The following is a 19,171-nucleotide window of genomic DNA, read 5'->3' as shown; positions in this document are numbered from 1 at the left end:
ATGCTCGAATAATCCCAAATTGTCCATTATTTTGTACCAGCTGAAGGAAAATTCCGGTGAATTTACTGTACCTCGATTTTTAAGCCGAAATAGCGTCGAGTACAAAGGTTTAACAATACAGCGGAACTCCGTTTACATCGACTAAACTGAACTCCATTTGTATGAAAATTAAAGTGAGTCACGTTATACGAACTACGTTTGTACTCTGTAACTAAATTTTGACAGCCATTGTTTAACTGAACTGTATCCTAATGCGAGTCCAGTTAAACGTACTTCGTTACGTAAACGTTCGCGTGAACGTGAACTTCCAGCAAATGAACGAGAAATCACAGTCACCGCGGTGGGGAACAGGTGAACTCCGATCGTACGAACCGTTCGATTATGTTAACCCTTTCGCTGCGAACAGCGCCTTTTGGCGCTCGGCTATAGACACTTTCTCTCAGCGAACAGCGCCTTCTGGCGCTCGATTATTAAATTTTGTTATAATATTGTGGCGGACCAGACATAAAAAGACACGTCCTTCAAAAGCGGGGTGTGCATATGCCTTTTTCGGGTTTTCCCGACGCAAGGCGTACACACCGCAATAAAACAATAAAAACGTTGGGACACAGCTTCGGACCATAGGTCCCGGATCACCCCGGTCGGAAAATCTTCGGGAAAGGCCTTCGCCCTTCCCAAGGACTTTCCCTTACCAATTTCAATACGTTCTCCCCAATAAATACGAGGACCTCTCGACCTGGAGACGTCAGTTAGCAAGTTTTTCTCCGACTCTCAACGTGTTCATATTTCTGTCTCATCCGTCACTCGTTTACCTTTACCTTCTACACACTGTACCTCATCGCCTTTTGTTACAAGTTATATTAAAGTTCTCGTTATATAAAAACCAAAAAAACTCTCTCGGATTATTTTATATAAACCGTCGCAGTAACCCCTGCGACAAAATATATTATATTAATTGTCTATATTATTTAAGATTATTAAAAATTACTAGAATCGTTATTATCATTATTATTACTATTATTGTTTGGCAGCCGTGTCGGCCAGTCGCCTCAAAGAAAAGCCCAGCAAAATCGGTTTCACACACCGTCTTACGAGCGTCGCGCGTATCGTGTCGTTCGTACAGACAATCTACTATCGCGCCGGCTGCTGAGAGAGTAATTCATTTTTAGGCGTTCCGCAGCGAAAGGATTAACTATCTCGTCATCCGACAGGTTCATGTAAACGGAATTCTACCGTAGAATAGTTCGAGACAATGGAATCGTCCTTTAGAAATAAGAGAGAGGTAAAGAATCTGTTGATCCAGTCTGCTCGGCTCAGCTGTCAGTAAACGATTAACACGTTCCGTGCCACGTGTACCATCGATGGTACACGCTTGCATGTTTACTTAGTGAACTGAACAAATTGTTTACAAGAAATTTAGAACCGAAGAATCAATTTCCACCGCAAGAATGGGCGTTGATAAGTTTTTGTTACGTTGTTATGTGTACGAGAATTAATAATTGCACGTAATACATCAAGTTTTAGTAAAATATCAAAGTGTGAAGATTCGAGTAAAAAAAGCTCGGCACGGAACGTGTTAATAATCAGCAAAGTTTCAACGACAGCGGCGTACAAAATTTTATAAACGTATCCCGAACACGTATAAACGTGTCTGCAAAGTTTCATGAAAACGCCTCGTTCAATTAATTCGGAACAAATTGCCATACTGCGGTCTCTGTTCGAGCGCAATAATGGGCATTTTTTAACAAGATGCTTTACAAATTTATACAGCCCGTAAAAATTCCATAAAAATTACCTTCGATTTTCGTGAAAGTTCAAGTTCCAAACTGTTTTCGTACACTGTCTTTCCTGCTAGTTGCGAGAACTGGTTGGCGAATCTGCTGACATCCGAGTTCCCTAGTCCGAAACCGCTAAAAAGCTGCGACGAAGTCGAACACTGGTCCTGCGTTCGACCCGCTGATTCTATAGACAGTTCGATGGGAAAGGAAGTTCCACGATCGGCTGCCGGGCCCCGTCTGACGTAATTATAAAGTTGCCGGGTCTGACAGCGGTCGCGGGCTCGTGTTATCCTGATCGCGCAGGAATCTATCCGGCGTTTTCCCCGGGATCCCATTAAACCGAGATACAGGCCTGATATCGTAGATCCGCGAGTTCACGCTGAGGCGAGAGAAAAGTTTTTAAGGCCTGACGGAAGCACGTCACGTAATTTCAGAATCAATTTCGAAACTGTTCGTTTCGATCCGATAAATAACGCCTCGGCGAAATGGGCTCGCAAAAACGCCGTTGCGGTACGCAATATTGCGTAATCAAATTCGAAAATTCATTTTTCTATTTGCATTTTTTGTATATTTTTTGCTTCGCATTTTTTTGTTGTTGTAAATCAGATCACATTTTGTATCGCGTTTCCGTGATTTTTACGATGATTTAACCCTTAACCGGACGATGGTGAATGGATTAAACAAGTCATCGTTGATGCACAGTAAGATTCGTTAATATAATTGTTTAAAAATTCATGTCTATACGTATATAATATATAATAATATTATATATCATAATATATAATATAATATTCTGGTATCGAAATGCTCCATTATCTAATCACTGTTTTATTTAGATATATTATCGCCTAGTAAAATAAAAGACATAACTTTGAATTAAATTTTTAGATAATAGAATGTTTTGGTATCAGAATATGACAGAAATAAATCTAATAAAGAGAATCTCTACCGTGATCCTCTATTAACTCAAGTTTGCAATGGTTCACCGAAAATTTGCTGGAACAGCAACTGGCAGTAATCGACAGTCCGGTTAAAGGTTAAATAAACAGACGCTGGTGAACCTTATTTTGGAATGTCCAAAGAATATACGGTCATATATAGTGCCCAAAGCAATTAAATAGCGGCTGCCGTTTCAAGTTATTACAACGTGGCGCACCTTAGTTTTAGTTAGTTTCCACTTCACCAAAGAAACAGCACAGTCGGCGATCCCGCGATTAATCTTATCGGACCTTATGTTTTTTTAAATACGAATTTTGCAGGATCCGTGAAATCCGAGAGGATCGCAACGAATCCAATATTGTAACTTCCGGTTTACAGAAGAAATTGCACCGCTTCCACGAAACCCGTGCGCAACCGTTGCGCCAGTTGGACCGATGTTTTAATATTTTTCCCGGGTAAAAAAGAAGGTCCTAATAAACGAAGCGGTTGCGGGGCTGAAAAAGCACGGAGGAGTCACGTCCGCGTCATAAAGCCAGCCCTTAACGCCGTTTTTCAAAGTGAACGTTATCCGTTTTAAGTTCGCCGAGATAAAAGGAAATCTTTGCGTTAACAAAGCTCCCGAAGCTTTACGCCCCACCCCACCCCTCCCCACGGGAATACTTTTATCTTTTCGCGCGCGTTTCCTGAAGATTTAGCACGCGCGCGGTTAAAGGTATTTCCGCCGCTGTTCTTTTTTTCTCTGCTTTTTTGTATCATGCTCCCCTAGCCGCGGCTCCCTCTAGTCATAGCGAAACCATTAGCCGTTGAGCACGCGTCCACGCACTTTTAATTACCGAAGCCCTCCTCGCGTGTAGAAAGTTTACGACCCGGCGCCATCTTTGCTCCGGAGTAATTGCCTCGTATATTTCTTGTCACTTTTCGTCCCTTAGACAGCGCCGCGATTATTCTTCTTCCGCGACCGCCGAGAGTGACCGAACCGTCTCTGTGTCACCGGGACCGTATTAGGTCCTGAAGAAATAACGTATGCCCCTTTGTACTCTTCTATCGTACGGGCTAATTCACCGATTCGTATGAAGAAGGTTAACACGTTGAATGCCACGCCGGTTTTACAGAAATTGTCCGTGGCGCCACGATGAATTTTCTTTTATGCGATACATGTAATGATACATACAATGATTAGTTACAGTGACTAACCATGTTTGACATGTTAATTGCGACGGGGATCACTATTCGAATCGACGATGGTAATAATACAAAATTTTAGATATTGACATTTGTTTTAAATTATATATATATATATATATATATATATATATGACCAGCACTTAACTTGGCGGTGACGCCATGCGGCCACCGGTGACCGGCACTTAACTTGGCGGTAACGCCATAGGGGCCACCGGTGACCGGCGCGCCCATATATATATATATATATATATATATATATATATATATATAATTTAAAACACAAAAAATTTGGGCGCGCCGGTCACCGGTGGCCCCTATGGCGTCACCGCCAAGTTAAGTGCCGGTCACCGGTGGCCCCCGTGGCATTCAACGTGTTAAGTTCGAATGATCACGAAACTTAGAATTATCACTTAGGGTTCATAAAAGATCTTGTCTGAACGAAAGTAATTAGGTATTTCCGTGGAAAATATCAAAGTAACGCTTAAAACACGGAGCGAGTAACGATGGTTTTAATGAGACGAACAAGGTGTGGCTTGGTTAGGATCGAACCGGTCAACACGACTGTGCTTTATTCGGTGGTCGCCGCGTTTTTATACACGTGCGTGTTTATAAGAATATATCCGGTACGATTAGATTAGGCGTCGGAATGTCGCCTTGTTTCACACCTGCGACGACCGAGAGAGATCCTAACCGTCCCCGGAACCGAAGCCCGACCCGAGTTCACGGCGAAGGTAACTCGCCAGAACCCCGAGCCAACGCTCCTAATCCAGCTAACAGCGACACAATACGCAACTATACTCCGGCTAACGCTGCGCACTTAATAAATACTCGCTCGTTACCCAGGCATTAAGGGATTCGTTGCTAATTAACGTCGTTCCTTGATTGCACGGACTTCGGGCAACGCAACTTTTCCCGCAATTACCGATGGAAATCAACGCCGGCTGGTGGATTTTTAATATTTGTGTATCCCGCCGAACGTATGCTTCGCAACAAAGGCATTCAGCGAATATCTACGCTGTTTGCAGTTGTTTCTTTGTTCGGTACGCTCCGGGGAACAGGCCCTTTCTCTCGGTAATTAATGAGAGCCAACACAAGTCTATTGACGTCCAATATTTGCGGCTTATACTGGCAGCGGACAATGAAAAGGTTTCTGGATGGATAATTATTGTTCTTTTTCCGCTAATTGCTGTCGGCTTTGGATGATTACTTTCGGGGAGATTACCTCTTCGTTATCGAATCAGAGAAAATCGACCCGGTAGCGTGATACAATTTAGACAGCTGTAATTTTAGCAAAAAGTCAATAGGTCATCTTTTGCTTTATCGTTGTACCCTAGATTCTCTGCTGTATAACAGCTTGAATGCCACGAAAATGTCATAAAATTAAAGCATTTTATTCAGTGAAATTTATAAATCGATCAATAGTATGACATGAATTATTATCCCAATAATTTCAGGTTTCGCAATTCCTGAAAAAATTCAAGAAGATATTATCCGAAAAATTAATTTTCAGATCTATTAATTTCAATTTAACCAGTTAGCTGTTGCTATTCATTTGAAAGGTGTGCGAGTAATTATACTGTATACGTTTGATTTTCTACATATTTTGTTTAAGTAAAACGCTTTTGTAAAATGTATAAATTAATAAAGAATATCAAAGTGTATATATCCTTCTTGAAATGGCAACATTTATTTACTCGTACAGGAATTTGCCAGGAAAATAATTGATTTGCATAAAAATGATAGAATATAAAGTGTTGTTTCTTCATAATTTATCGATTTATCTCTGCCCGAATTATTCGAATAAAATTATTCGAATAAAATATTCGACTAAATGGAGTTCATTCGAATAAAATATTCGACTAAAAGTAATTCATTCGAATAATTATCTTAGATAAATATTTATTCGAAACAATCCGAATAATGCAAACTAATGGAAACGATCTTCGCTAACACAAAAATTAAATATTTAAACGACAATTCTGTTATTCGCTCCGAGACTATTCGGAGTTCCCAAGATCCATAAATCACCGTTAAATAATCGATGCAAGGAATCAGACGCAAGCCTCGCCAGGCTGCGAAGAAGCTAACGAGCACGCGCCGAGCCGTCGGCGGCCAGCCTCGGTAAAAAGTAACAGCCCCGTTCCGGGTAATTATCGACACTGCCTCGTATTTCTGGAACGGTCCCGCGCAAATCATGATCGGCAATTAGCGTCCCGTTCCATTTATCGAGCCGACGGCGCGACATTAATGTAATATTTAGCCGGGTTGGCGGCGCGATATCGCGGCCATAATAGGACGGTAAAACACGCGTGGGATCGGGAACGACGACGGGAGTATACACAAAGTAGGCGCAGGCCGGGGGCCGGGTTTCCAGGAACCTGTGATCCGCGCGTACGATGATTGCTGCATGCGACGGCTAAGTAATTTCTTCGTGGAAAACGCGTTCGCGCGGCTCCCCGAGCCATCATAACCGGGGCCGTCCGCGTTCTCTCCCGCCAAGTACGGTGCGAACTCGTTCCGCCTGCTACAACGATTTCCGGCTCGAAACGGATAACCGGGGGCCTCGTAGAAAACACTTAACGACACTGCTCACGGAACATCCAGACCTCTCGGCACTCGATTCCCTGGGAAACGTGTAGCCGGGAACAATGTTCTCGACGCACCGAATGTGGCACACTGCGGATTTTGCGACAAGATTAGTCGGTGAAATAGAAAGTCGGACGTGGACAGCAGGGTTGGGCATTATTCGGATTATTTATTTATATTTATCTATATGAGATAATCATCCGAATGAATTCCTTTTAGTCGAATATTTTATACGAATAATTCATTATTTATTCGAATCATTCTTTATTCTAATAATTCTTCATTTGAATAATTCTTTATTCGAATAATTTTTCATTTTAATAATTTTTCATTCGAATAATTTTTCACTCGAATAATTCTTTATTCGAATAATTCTTCATTCGAATAATTCAAATAATTCTTCATTCGAATAATTCAAATAATTCGAATAATTCTACATTTGAATAATTTTGTATTCGAATAATTCTTTATTCGAATAATTTTGTATTCGAATAATTCTTTATTCGAATAATTTTGTATTCGAATAATTCTTTATTCGAATAATTTTGTATTCGAATAATTCGAGAAAATGGTATTGCAAGAAATATATAGATAAATCGATTTTCATTCATATTAATTATTTGGCGTATGAATTCCTGTAGGAATAAATTCTCATTCGAATGAATTCTTCAAACATAATAAAAATAAAGTCAGTTTTACGAAAGGAAATTAAATTTTCTTTTCGTCGATATTTCGTCACGTTCTCCAATTACTTCTTGGACTAATTTTGGCGAACTCAGCGTACGTTTTCAATGAACAAAATGTGATGAGAAAGTGAATCTAAACTGGTTTCTTTTCTCTAAAATTAAGAATTCTACAGGCCGCACGAGCAGTTGTTATTCTATCGGTAAGTTAATTAGTCACTAATATCGGTTAATTAGTCGATTGTTCCCGTAATAAATCTCCGATCCTCGGTAAATAAATCCAATCCCGGCAAGATTGGCGGGTAGGGTAGCATGCGATTGAATTTCATTTGAATCGAACCCGATGCTCGTAGTATAGGTAATTGCCTACGGTACATTAATTCGCAACAATGGTCGGCGGAGAAACGGCGGCTCTGTTTCTTCGCGTTTGTTCCAGCCGAGTCGAGTCGAGCCTCGGAAATGGTATCAAGCTTTTTCACGGAGGGTTGCTCTAGCAGGATGCGGAGCCGGGAAACATGTTTGCCTGTACTCGTGCTGTCGCGGATTCCTTTGGTTGTTGGCTACCACAAAGGAACTGTGGCTGTTCTCGTGCGAGGTGAATTCGGCTTCCATTTCCGGCATTTTTCTGAAACTGAACTAGCGTAACGCGGTCGCAGAGTGTTTGGACGCGATGCTTGCGGTCTTGAGGCGTGGGTGACGATATACGAAAATTCTTGGCCGTAGAAAAATTTCTGGGACAATGCGTACCAAGGATACGATCGATATCGTCGCGCAGGGTGCAAAGAAGTTTGCCAAAATATAGGGGAGATGAGACAGAACTTTAAATTGTTTGCGAATTAATTGTTTGAGAGCAAAATGGTTTGTTCGGAATTTCTGAGGCATCGCGAGGTACTCACTTCTCAGTGATTTATTCCCTGCGACTCGCCCGACCATATACCTTGCCTCGACCACTTGTTCGACCACAGGCAATACTTATTCCACTTGTCCAAGCCACCAGCAATTATTACTTTACCTGTTCAGTCTATCGGTATCTCTCCATTTATCTGGGAACAAACTGTTTCTAGTCTACTTGTCCGACCACAGGTCAGCCCTGTTCTACTTATTCGACTGCAATTCGTTACTATTTCACTTGTCTGGCCATAAAACAACGATTTGCACTTTCCGATAAATTTTATGCGTTGCACTGTCGTGCACAAGTATTTCGATATTTGCACATTATTGCAAAAGTGTGAGCTACATTATTAGTTAAACCCTCTATTACAAATCTGACTCAAGATTTCACATAATGTCTACAAACACCAAGAAATATTTAACATATATGTACATTTGTTGAAAGGAAAACGCATGAATTCAAATCGGTGTAAAATTGATTTTGCTTTGTAAAATTGATTCGAATCGTATCTTACCCAGTGTTCAAACATTTATGCACGGCAGTGTACATCCGACGTCCACGAAACTGTTAATAAAAGTAAATTCAGGAACTGATACTCGGACAATTTACAATTGCTTTCTAAAGGAACTAATATTGAAACCGTTGGCTGACCCGGAAAAAGTAACAGCAGACTCGAGATAAGACGAAATAAAGGTGCAGCCCGGTTGTCGTCGAGCGCGACTCGAGCTAGCGAATAGCTTACACTGTGTTTTCGATAATTGATCTGTACGGTATCGTTCGGACCTTCAGCTGCACTCGATCGGTTTAAACGGGGGTATACGAACAGGTTTGAGTCGGCAGTATCGCAGAATGGAGCAACTTCCGCTATTATTGCAAAAGATTCGGGACAGGATCCGACGTGTTATCTGGTTCGGTCTCGGATCCAGGATCGCAGATTAAGAGAAAATTGGAACAAGACTGAAGGACGATCATCGGGTCACCGGAGAGCCCGGCTGGTTTACTTTTATCGAGCGGAACGCGTCGGATTGAATTTCAATGTTATTACGAATCGGAAAGCAGGGCGACGTCGATACGAGGTTCAGGGAGGAAGAGAGAGGAGGTTAGTAGACTAGAGAGAGGGAGAGAGAGAGAGAGAGAGAGAGAGAGAGAGAGAGAGAGATAGAAAGAGAGGTAGAGAGAGGGAGAGAGAGAAAGAGGGAGAGTGAGAGAGAGAGGGGAGAGAGAGAGCGAGGGCGAGAGAACGAGGGCGAGAGAGAGCGAGAGAGAGCGAGAGTGAGAGAGAGCGAGCGAGGGCGAGAGAGAGGGAGACATAGGGAGAGGGAGAGAGAGAGAGAGAGGGAGACATAGGGAGTGTGAGAGAGTGAGTGAGAGAGAGAGAGAGAGGGCGAGAAAGGGAGAGAGAGTCCGCAGAGAGAAAACGCCCGGTAACTTTACGGATTTCTTCTGAATTTAAAAACATGCGCGTGACGGGACTCGAGAAATCCTGTTATTGTTTCATGGTGTCGCCGGACAGGCAAGATACGCCGGAATAATATACGAGGACGGATCATTTGACTGTGAAATGGATGGAATCCCGTCTACTTACCGAGCGGGGCAAGGCCAGGATGAATTTCCCTCTGAATTTAAGAGTATCTAACGATCTTCTGAAAAGCTGGTTTAAAAGCGGAAAAGAAAAGATCACCTGACTCGAGGTTTCATTACCCGGCTTATCCTTTTCCGTCCGGGGAGTGTACACTGCGGTACTCGAAAATATTTCATTACTTACTATGATGCGATCTCCGGCAATGAAATAAAAGACTGTATAAGAGTCCATTGTCTTACGATTCTCCGCTTACCGTTTTCAATCAGACTCGGATCTTATCCTTCTTCGGACGGAAGTCGGTTTATTGGACATACCTATTTGTCATCTTATTTACACTTGGACGGTAAATTTATTAGAGAAAAACAGGTTTTGGTTACTCTCCCTCTCTCTCTCTCTCTCTCTCTCTCTCTCTCTCTCTCGAGGGAGAGAATTATATTCCGATTAAATCGGCAATAATATATTTGTTGAAGAAAAATAAGCATGTTTATTTATTTTCTGTGCATTGCAGAATGGAGCGAAGATTATTATTTATTCATTCATTTATTTATTCGCTATACGGAAAAGAATCCATTAGTATTCGATATAGATTGGATACTATTATTTATACAAGAGATGCACGATTATTTATCGAGCGGGGAATTCAATGCAAATTTGTGAAAGAAACATCGACGCATTCTTTTTATCTTATTTGACGTCGTAGAAAACGACTTTCGACTGAGACATCAATATTCATTTATGCAGCAAAAATTAAGCAATTCCGCAGGGATTTATGAAGAATATATCATGATTACATTGTTCTTCCTTCAAAATCAAAGAGAAATGATCGAAGATTGTCGTTCGTTCAGGAAGGAATCGAGAACTTCGGCACGTAGAGCGCACGATTAATCTATACAGCAAAAGTCAAACACGCGTTCCCGGATATGTATTTACGAAGAAACCATGAAGACAAATTGTTCCAGTTCCGAGGAAACGTAGAAAACAATTGTTGCCGCGCGGATCGATTAATTTCGTTGTGCCGGGAACGAGGCGCGATCCGATAAGAGAAAAATTTCCCGGCCGGCCTTTTCCGGCGGCGAGAAAAGGAGAAAAACGGGGCATGTTCACTTGACGTCGCGTAACGATCCCAAAGCTTTGAGCAGTGGTGTATGCGAACCCCTTTCTCCGCGAGTGCATAAATTCCAAGAGTTCACAATAGCCGCGCGCCTGTCCCTTTATTTTGCGGCGGCTTGTCTTCGCGTCGTTTCACAAATAAACCCTCGAACACGCCCGATGCGACACAATGCCCCGGCTTTTCACCGGTTCTTTCTTAGACTGGCTCGTGAAAGCGGCGAAGTCCTGCGTCCACCCCCTCGGCCCCCCTCTAACTAGGATTTGCCGAGGATACGCGGCGCGTACGGCAGAAGAAGACCGCCAGGCCACAATTAATGATCCCGTTAATTTAATTAATGCGTGCCATAAAGGCGGCGGCTCGTTACCCCGCCTCGGCGGAAAGTAGATTTTCACCGCGCCGCGAGAAAAGCGGAGAAAAATAGTTGCGGGACGCGACACCGGATTAAAAAGCTCGCGTTCCTCCTCGCCGAGAATTAAATCGAATCGTACCGTCGCCGGGGGCTTTCGTAATGCTCGGTACGATTACTATTTCTTCAACGCGAACGCTGCTCCACTACGACGGCGTAATTTCACTCGTTACGATTACCCGATGTCCTTAATCTGCGCACTCCGTCAGCGTCGCGCCTGCTGAACAACGTAAGAAAACATTTGAAAGAAAACGATCCTCCTCGCCGGATTTTGATCAGACTTCGCCTTTTTATAGAAGAGAAAACGACGAGCGTGAATCTGTTTTATTTGTTGCTGCTGCGTCGAGTCTGAGGGATGAAAACAGTCTCTGAAAATCGTTCTCGAATTAAACCGCTTCTTCTCATCGATGTCTTCTGTGCGGAACAGCGTTGGAAAACATTTTATAGGAAAAGAACCTCTCGTTGGATTTTGATGAGACTTGATCGAGGTTGTTGACGAGGAAACAACGAGTGTGTACGTATTTTCTTCGTTGGAAGCAGGTCAAGTTTCACGGACGATACCATTTTCTGAAAGCGAGCACCTTCTGACGTTAAAGTACATATTTTCATGTAAGCCTTCTCCGTGAAACATTATTAAAAATCGTTTTATAGGAAACGAATTCCCTGTTGGATTTCGATGCGACTCGGCCAAAGTCGTAGGGGAGGAAATGACGGGTACATACGTGTAGTTTTATTAGTCGATGTAAAGAGGATAAATGTAAAGAAGATGCGAAGGAAATGCAAAGAAAAATTGAGGTGTGTTCAAATCGCAGCGAACTATTCGAAGAGAATTTCGCCGAAGCCCCGGTAGCGATCGTTTGTTTCCCCACAGGTTTCCCGAAGCTCCGGAAGCTTATTTTTCATGAGCGAGAGCCTGGAAGAGCGCGCGGATTACCGAAATTGATATTAATTAGCGCGATGAGTTGCGTCGAGGTTTCGAGGCGGGCTGATCTGCCGGCTTAACTACCCATTTTCGTGTTACCCGAAACTTCGGAGTTCCCGCGGGCGTAGACAGAGTCTGGTTTTAACCCTTCGTCCGCCAGCCGCCCCCGCAACTTCCGTACAAGTATCGTTAAAGAGTACACGCGAGAGAAAAACTATCCTTAAAGGGGAGGCAGAAAGTTTCTTTCTGGTTCGCGAACGGTCTCCTTGTTCCCTCTCGAACCACGGAACGCTTAACTCCTCTACGTCCGAGCACTCGCAAATTAATTAAACCGGCAAACAGACCATGGTCGAACTCGATCATCCAATTAGTTGCGATACGATCGCGGGACAAAGCGACACGGGCCACTATGAACTCACTTTTCCTATGCCGTTCCGCTGCCCGTTTCGAGATCCCGCGAATTTTTTAAAACGCGCGAGTGCGCGAAACAGTAAACAGGCGAAACTTTAGTGGAATTCGGGATTTATTTTAATTTTGATCAACGCATGCTTTTTAAAAGAATTTTAGGAAATAGGAGAAACGCAACATTCTTGGACCTCGCGATCTTATTAAGACGCGTGAGTCTGTGAAACAGGAGACTGGACGAAGTTTAGAAGATTTCGGGTACGTGATTATTTTATTTTCGATTCGTTCAAACTCTCTGAAAGAATGTTAGAAAATAGGAAGAACCGAACGTTCTTAGATCTTATGAACTTATTAGGAAGCGCGAGTCTGTGAAATAGGCAACAGGATGAACTTCAGAGGACCCCAGGAACGTCGTTATTTTCATTTTCGATTCGTTCGTACCCTCTGAAAGAATTTTAGAAAAAAGGAAGTTGCGAAAACGTACTCGAAATTGATCTTGTGGTTACAATCAGCGCTGCGTAAAAATTCATTTCGCTATTTTGAAACTCTTTGCGGCGCGAATGTATTATAATTTCCGTAGTTGTAGCGCTTTACAAAATTTGTGGAACCGAAACACCGTGTAAAAAATGCTTCCTCTGTGGCTGCAACTTTGTCCGCAGTGTAGCAACGTAATTATATGTTTGTAAGGACTTTGCACAGCACTCGTACCTTTGCAGGAAAACTCGTGTAGCCTTCACCTGTAACTGTGCTGTCATCTTGTGTGTGTGTGTTTTTTTTTTCAAAATCCATCAACCGAATGACACCGCGGACGATGAAATCAGTAATTATCAGCAAAGTTCATTTCGTAAACGTACGTTTAAATTTACCGAGTTCGAGTGTAATTTGATATCTAACCAAAGGAAAAGCATCGCAAGAAATAAACTATAAGAGTCATCTTTGAACTAATTTCGTTGTATTCGATTCTCAATAAATATTTGCATGAAATAATCTAGCCGCAACAGTGCTCAACTGTTTCAACCATGGAACACGATACAAATTCCAGTTTACCGATTCGAATAAAGCAGGAGCGTTTTCGAGCGTTCAGACCGGCAGCAGACATTTGAATGCCGCGCACGTTGGAGCGTTCGGTACGGCGAAGGGTTCAGCTATCTATAGAACCATGGAAACTGTCCCAAAATTTGCAAATGCGTCACAGTTTCGCCATTTCCGCGGCGGCGTCACAAAAATATGGCTCGCGTCAGTCAAATCGAATTTCCGGCGACTAAAACCGAAACCGTCGGCGGGACGAGAGAAGGATACGAGAGAGAGAGAGAGAGAGAGAGACCCGAGGCGGGCGGGTAAATAAATTCCGGTATGACGTTTCATTAGAAACCGCGGAAGGCGATGCGCTCCGTATCTTTTTTCCGTTCTCCTTGGTCGGCCGAAGATATTCATTTTTCAAGCGGCGCAGCACCATCTTTTCTCGCCGCGGCTCGGCTAGGCGCCGCACCGCGCCGCGCCGCGCCGCGGAGTGGATCGTTTCCGCGCGAGGACGGACAGGAGAATGCGCCTTCTAAAAAGCTAGCACTTTCCGCTCCTTTCGGCCGGCCTTGACGAAGACAAAACGGCTTCCATGTCGGCGCGATCCGGCCGCGAGAACTCTCCGCCAGGAATACCTCGAAGACCCGACAAACGAATACGAAAGAAAGAAAGAAAGAACGAAAGAATAGGACGGTGAAAGACAAACGAAAGATAACCACTTATCTTCGGCTCGCCCCGGGCGATAGCGTCGGCTCGCGCTAATGAAAACGCTGCTCAGAAAGTCGCTGTTAGCGGAACGGTTTTCCAACCGGGACGGAATTGCGCCGCTCTTTCTCCCGATCTGTTTATAACGTTCTCGTATCTTCCGAGAAAGTACGCGCTGCAAACCTGTTCAACGCCGGTAACAAATTGTTTCCTTTAACGCCGAATATTTTCATATTTTTCGCTCGGACTTGTCCGCCGGCAGAGACATTTCCATTTTCCGTAAACTTCTTTAACGCTAAGATTTCTTTTGCAGATCCGTTTATTGGTGCTTCTTCGTCCTTAACCCTTGATACGTTAAGCGCCAACATAACATTCTCTGTGATTTGGAAATACAGTAATGTCTCCCTAATCGACGCTCGGATTGTCCATAAAAATGGTCAATTTTGGAAGAGGAGATACGACTATTCGAGTCTTGCAGCTCGTTCTTGTAATTGTTGGCAAAATCGGTAACTATAAAAACGAGTTGCAAGGCTCGAATAATGGTATCTCCTCTTTCCAAATTGTCCATTTTTGTGCACGATCTGAGCGTCAATTAGGGAGACATTACTGAACCGTGTTTCAATAATGCTCATTGAAATTTCTTTGGCAACAAGTAACATTTGAGTACGTTCTTTTACGATCGCCAGATTATTTAAAGTATATTTATGCGCGAGAATATAATTTTTAACGTTTTATAAAGGCAGTTGTCGGTGATTGACGCGGTAATGACGTGGCGCTTAACGTGTTAACAGTACCATTGCTTTTTCGATAGTAATAATTTCTTAGAAGAGAAAGAAAATTTTATATTCATCGTGTGCCCCCATTTGCTTCAATGTTCACATAACGATGGCATGCGAACATCGGAGCACGTAATTACATTGCGCGAAGTCAGAGGTAGCCAAGCGATTATTCACACAATTTGATCGCAGAGAAAATCAACGAATCAATTGTACTGATCGCGACGTTCGATACTTAACCCTTTGCACACGACGCCATTTAAATTGTAAATCTAAAATCATTTTTCTGATTTGTAGTACCTTCAGTTTACAAGACAAAGTGCATTTTACGCGTACGAAATTGAGTCTCGTGATTCATACAACGGTTACACTTTCGATAATGTTTAAAATCTAAGCTTCGATAATATAAAGATTATCTTGGAACGTGATGTAACCATTTTAGTGGTGTCTCACGAGTCACCACTCGAGTGCAAAGGGTTTACATTGGTTAGCGATACAGCATAATTTCTGATTATGATAAACGATATAATTATCGTCTCTTAATACTGTTAAATCTCAATTATCCAAAGGGATCGAGCGAACATGAACGTTCGGATAACAGAATAACAGTTCAGAATAACGGTTTCTCTAAGTTCAAGTAACTGAAGTTTTGCGCGGCTTTCGAATGCAGAACGCGGCTGCGTTGGTAATAATGAGTAACGATATTGTCTAAAAAAAGTAATTTAATATGTCGGTGGACGCGGCGTCCGTAAATCCCGGGCTTAATTATTCATCGCGTAGACAGACTATTGAATATTGCATGACCGTCTGACCATTGCCGGGTGTTTCTACTTGTAACCTCATTATACAATTCGTGGCGGCGCGGCGATACAACACGTTCCTCGCGGAAGTTGGTGGAAAATGTTTTTTCCCGGAGAGCGGCCAGGGGCGACGGGAAGGAATCGCGAGCCACGTTAGACACATTTCCGTGCTCGTCACCGGGCGAAATAAATGCACCGGGAACAACACGGCGGGAAAAGTTAGGAGTCAGTCTCGCAGAACAGCGTGTTGACATTTCATTTGAATCATTGCGGCAGGGCAAACTTTCCTGCGGTGTCCCGATCGATCCGCGGCGCTGTTTCAAGGACGAGAGGATGCAGCTTCGCGTTACCTTCGACCGACAGTCTTGAATTACGTGCGACGATCGTGATCGTTGGTAAAAAATGGATCGCAAGTGTCGAGGATCGTGTGTCGAGAAACACTGTGTTCGCGCTCCACGATTATAGACACTTATGATAATTAACAGTTAAGGTGATTTAAGGCATTTAAGATAATGGAACGTTTATTTAGAATTTTACGTGAAATCTCGCCGGAAATGTTTCACTTCGAACGTGCAAACGACAAGTTTCATCTCGAGGTTGTAATAAGAGTTCGCGAGATTGCAGCACGGAATGTTTAAAATCTTGCTCGCTGGAATTAAGATTCCTCATCTGAACATCTTCTCGAAAATACAATCGAATGAATTTCTAATTTTCTATGCACGATCACAGTTTGTTCTTGTTTTCGTCGTACTGTATTTCATCGTATCAAAAAAGGAATTAAACGCGGGATCCTTATGAAAGTTCCCCCGCTAATTAATAATTCATTAAGTTTGAATTACTCGACTCTGAGAAAGGGACAGAGTGTCCTGAAAAATAACGAACGACTCTGTTGCCTCCGGATCGGCAAATGCCCATCGAGAGAGACTTGGGTAAAAAATTCGAGGATCGACACCGGAAGCGAAGGGCGCGAATCAATTTCTGTTCGGGCGTCGCTCGCAATTAAACGGCGGCGCGCGTGTGGGTATTTAAATGAAAGTTGCACGAGAACGCGGGTAAAAAAATAGAAGAAGAGGGGTCCCGCGGAGTCGCGTTGATGGGGCGAAAAATACCATTAGCAAACAGAAGCACCGTGACAGGATACGTCGCATCGAAAATATTCGCGCAGCGAAATGGCCGAGCTGTGTAGTACGTTAATTAGCACTGCCACGAACTTCCCAAGGGACAGGAAAGCGAAGATAATTACGGACGTGTCGACGATACTGTCGGTCCCTGACGAAGGAGTTGACGTTTGGAAACGAATGGATTGCATCGACCGGTCTCCCCTTCCCTCCTGTCTCACTCTCTCTCTCTCTCTCTCTCTCTCTCTCTCTCTCACTTTCTCACTTACTCTTTCTCTCTCGCCTCGATATATATCGAGTTATCCTCGGGTACGCGGATACGATTGGCCCGTGACAAATGTCGCTCGGCAATTTCGACACTTCGCTCGGACGAGTAGAATGGAAAATAAACAGTGACCGGGTTCGGTAAACTTCGCTTAATAAACCTTCGCGTATTATACGCTCTCGATGTTTTACTCCTCCCTCGGGACACAACCCGTCGTCCCACATTCACAAGTTCCTTATTCCCCGATCCATTGTGATTTCGTTGTTTGATCTACGATACTCGCCACCTCTGTGTTCATTCGCGCTGTTCCTATCGGCTGGCTGTTCGTATCGTTAGACGCTGCGTGTCGTTCCAAGAATCAATGTTCTATTAAATTAACACAGGCATCGTCGTTCTATCCTGGCATCTCTTGATTTTGTACGAGGCAATTCGGCATGAATTTAGATGCCTCGTTTCACCAAAGATTCTTCTTATACTACCTGTCTCATTACCGAATGATTTACTTGCCCGATGACTGAATGTTCTCATTCTATTAGTATGATTATGGAATGTTCTCATTCTACTAAGTGTTCTCGTTCTACTTGTCTCATCATCGAGTGTTTTCATTCTACTTGTCTGATCATGGAATGTTCATATTCTACTTGCCTGCTCATTGAGCGTTCTTGTTCTACTTTTCTGATCGCGTAATTTTCTTAATCTAGTTATTTGATCGCATGAGGTTCTTATTCTACTTGTCCGATCAAATAATGTTCTTATTCTACTGGCCTGACCGAATAATGTTCTTATTCTACTGGTCTGACCGTGTGTGACTATGGAATGTTCTTATTCTACTAAGTGTTCTCGTTCTACTCGTCTCATCATCGAGTGTTTTCATTCTACTTGTCTGATCATGGAATGTTCATATTCTACTTGCCTGCTCATTGAGCGTTCTTGTTCTACTTTTCTGATCGCGTAATTTTCTTAATCTAGTTATTTGATCGCATGAGGTTCTTATTCTACTTGTCCGATCAAATAATGTTCTTATTCTACTGGCCTGACCGAATAATGTTCTTATTCTACTGGTCTGACCGTGTGTGACTATGGAATGTTCTTATTCTACTAAGTGTTCTCGTTCTACTCGTCTCATCATCGAGTGTTTTCATTCTACTTGTCTGATCATGGAATGTTCATATTCTACTTGCCTGCTCATTGAGCATTCTTGTTCTACTTTTCTGATCGCGTAATTTTGATCAGATAATATTCTTATTCCACTGGTCTGATCGAATAATCTTACTCTACTAGTCCGATCTTCCTATTCAACATATCTGATAACACTGTGTCCTCATCTTACGTGTCCTATCACACGTTATTCATACTCCAGTTGTCCGATCATAAATTGTTCCCACTTTGCTGGGAATTCCATATTCCTGACAATAAATTGCACCTATTCCAGTCGGCTGGCCAGACCGGTCCAATTCTACTTGCCCGACAACCGGCTGTCCTTATTCCGCTTGTCTGGCCAAGTGCCATCTCCGTTTTACTTCTCGGATCATAATTGTACTCACCCGACGCTGGGTTTTCCCTATTTTACTTCTCCGACCATGTATCATGCCCACGCAACTCATTGTCAATCGTCCGATCACAGACAACACTTATTCCACTCACCGCGAGTAATTTCTATTTTACATTTGTAATCGCGAATCGTTTCATTCGCCCGGCAACACGCCTGCTCGCATACCATCCTGTACTACTTGCCCGACCAGAACCCGTCCCTATTCCACTTGTCTGACCATACAGCATCCCTATTCTATTTCCCAGCCACGGTCGTTCTTCTTCCACGCGTCTGACAACATTTCGTCCCTGTTCCACTTGTCTGGCCACTGTCCGACCTATTCTACTCGCATGCATCGCATAAATCAGCCGTTCCGCTCGACGTCAACGGGTCTCGCCGGCAAGATAAAACGCCGAACACCAATGTTACAACGCGAGAAAAATTCTGCAGCAAGACTGTACCATCCA

The 19,171-nt window shown here is 43.1% G+C and overlaps 1 protein-coding gene across 3 annotated transcripts in view; it reads left to right on the top strand.

The window, feature by feature from the left end:
- The window catches only part of Gfrl (Glial cell line-derived neurotrophic family receptor-like), a 595,741-nt gene that overhangs the window by 284,924 nt on the left and 291,646 nt on the right, over positions 1 to 19,171 (top strand). The window lies entirely within an intron of this gene.

This window comes from Megalopta genalis, chromosome 7 (assembly GCF_051020955.1).
Source record: "Megalopta genalis isolate 19385.01 chromosome 7, iyMegGena1_principal, whole genome shotgun sequence".
NCBI lineage: Eukaryota > Metazoa > Arthropoda > Insecta > Hymenoptera > Halictidae > Megalopta > Megalopta genalis.
The sequence above is the reverse complement of the archived record's forward strand: the minus strand, read 5'-3'. Positions and strand labels throughout refer to the sequence as shown.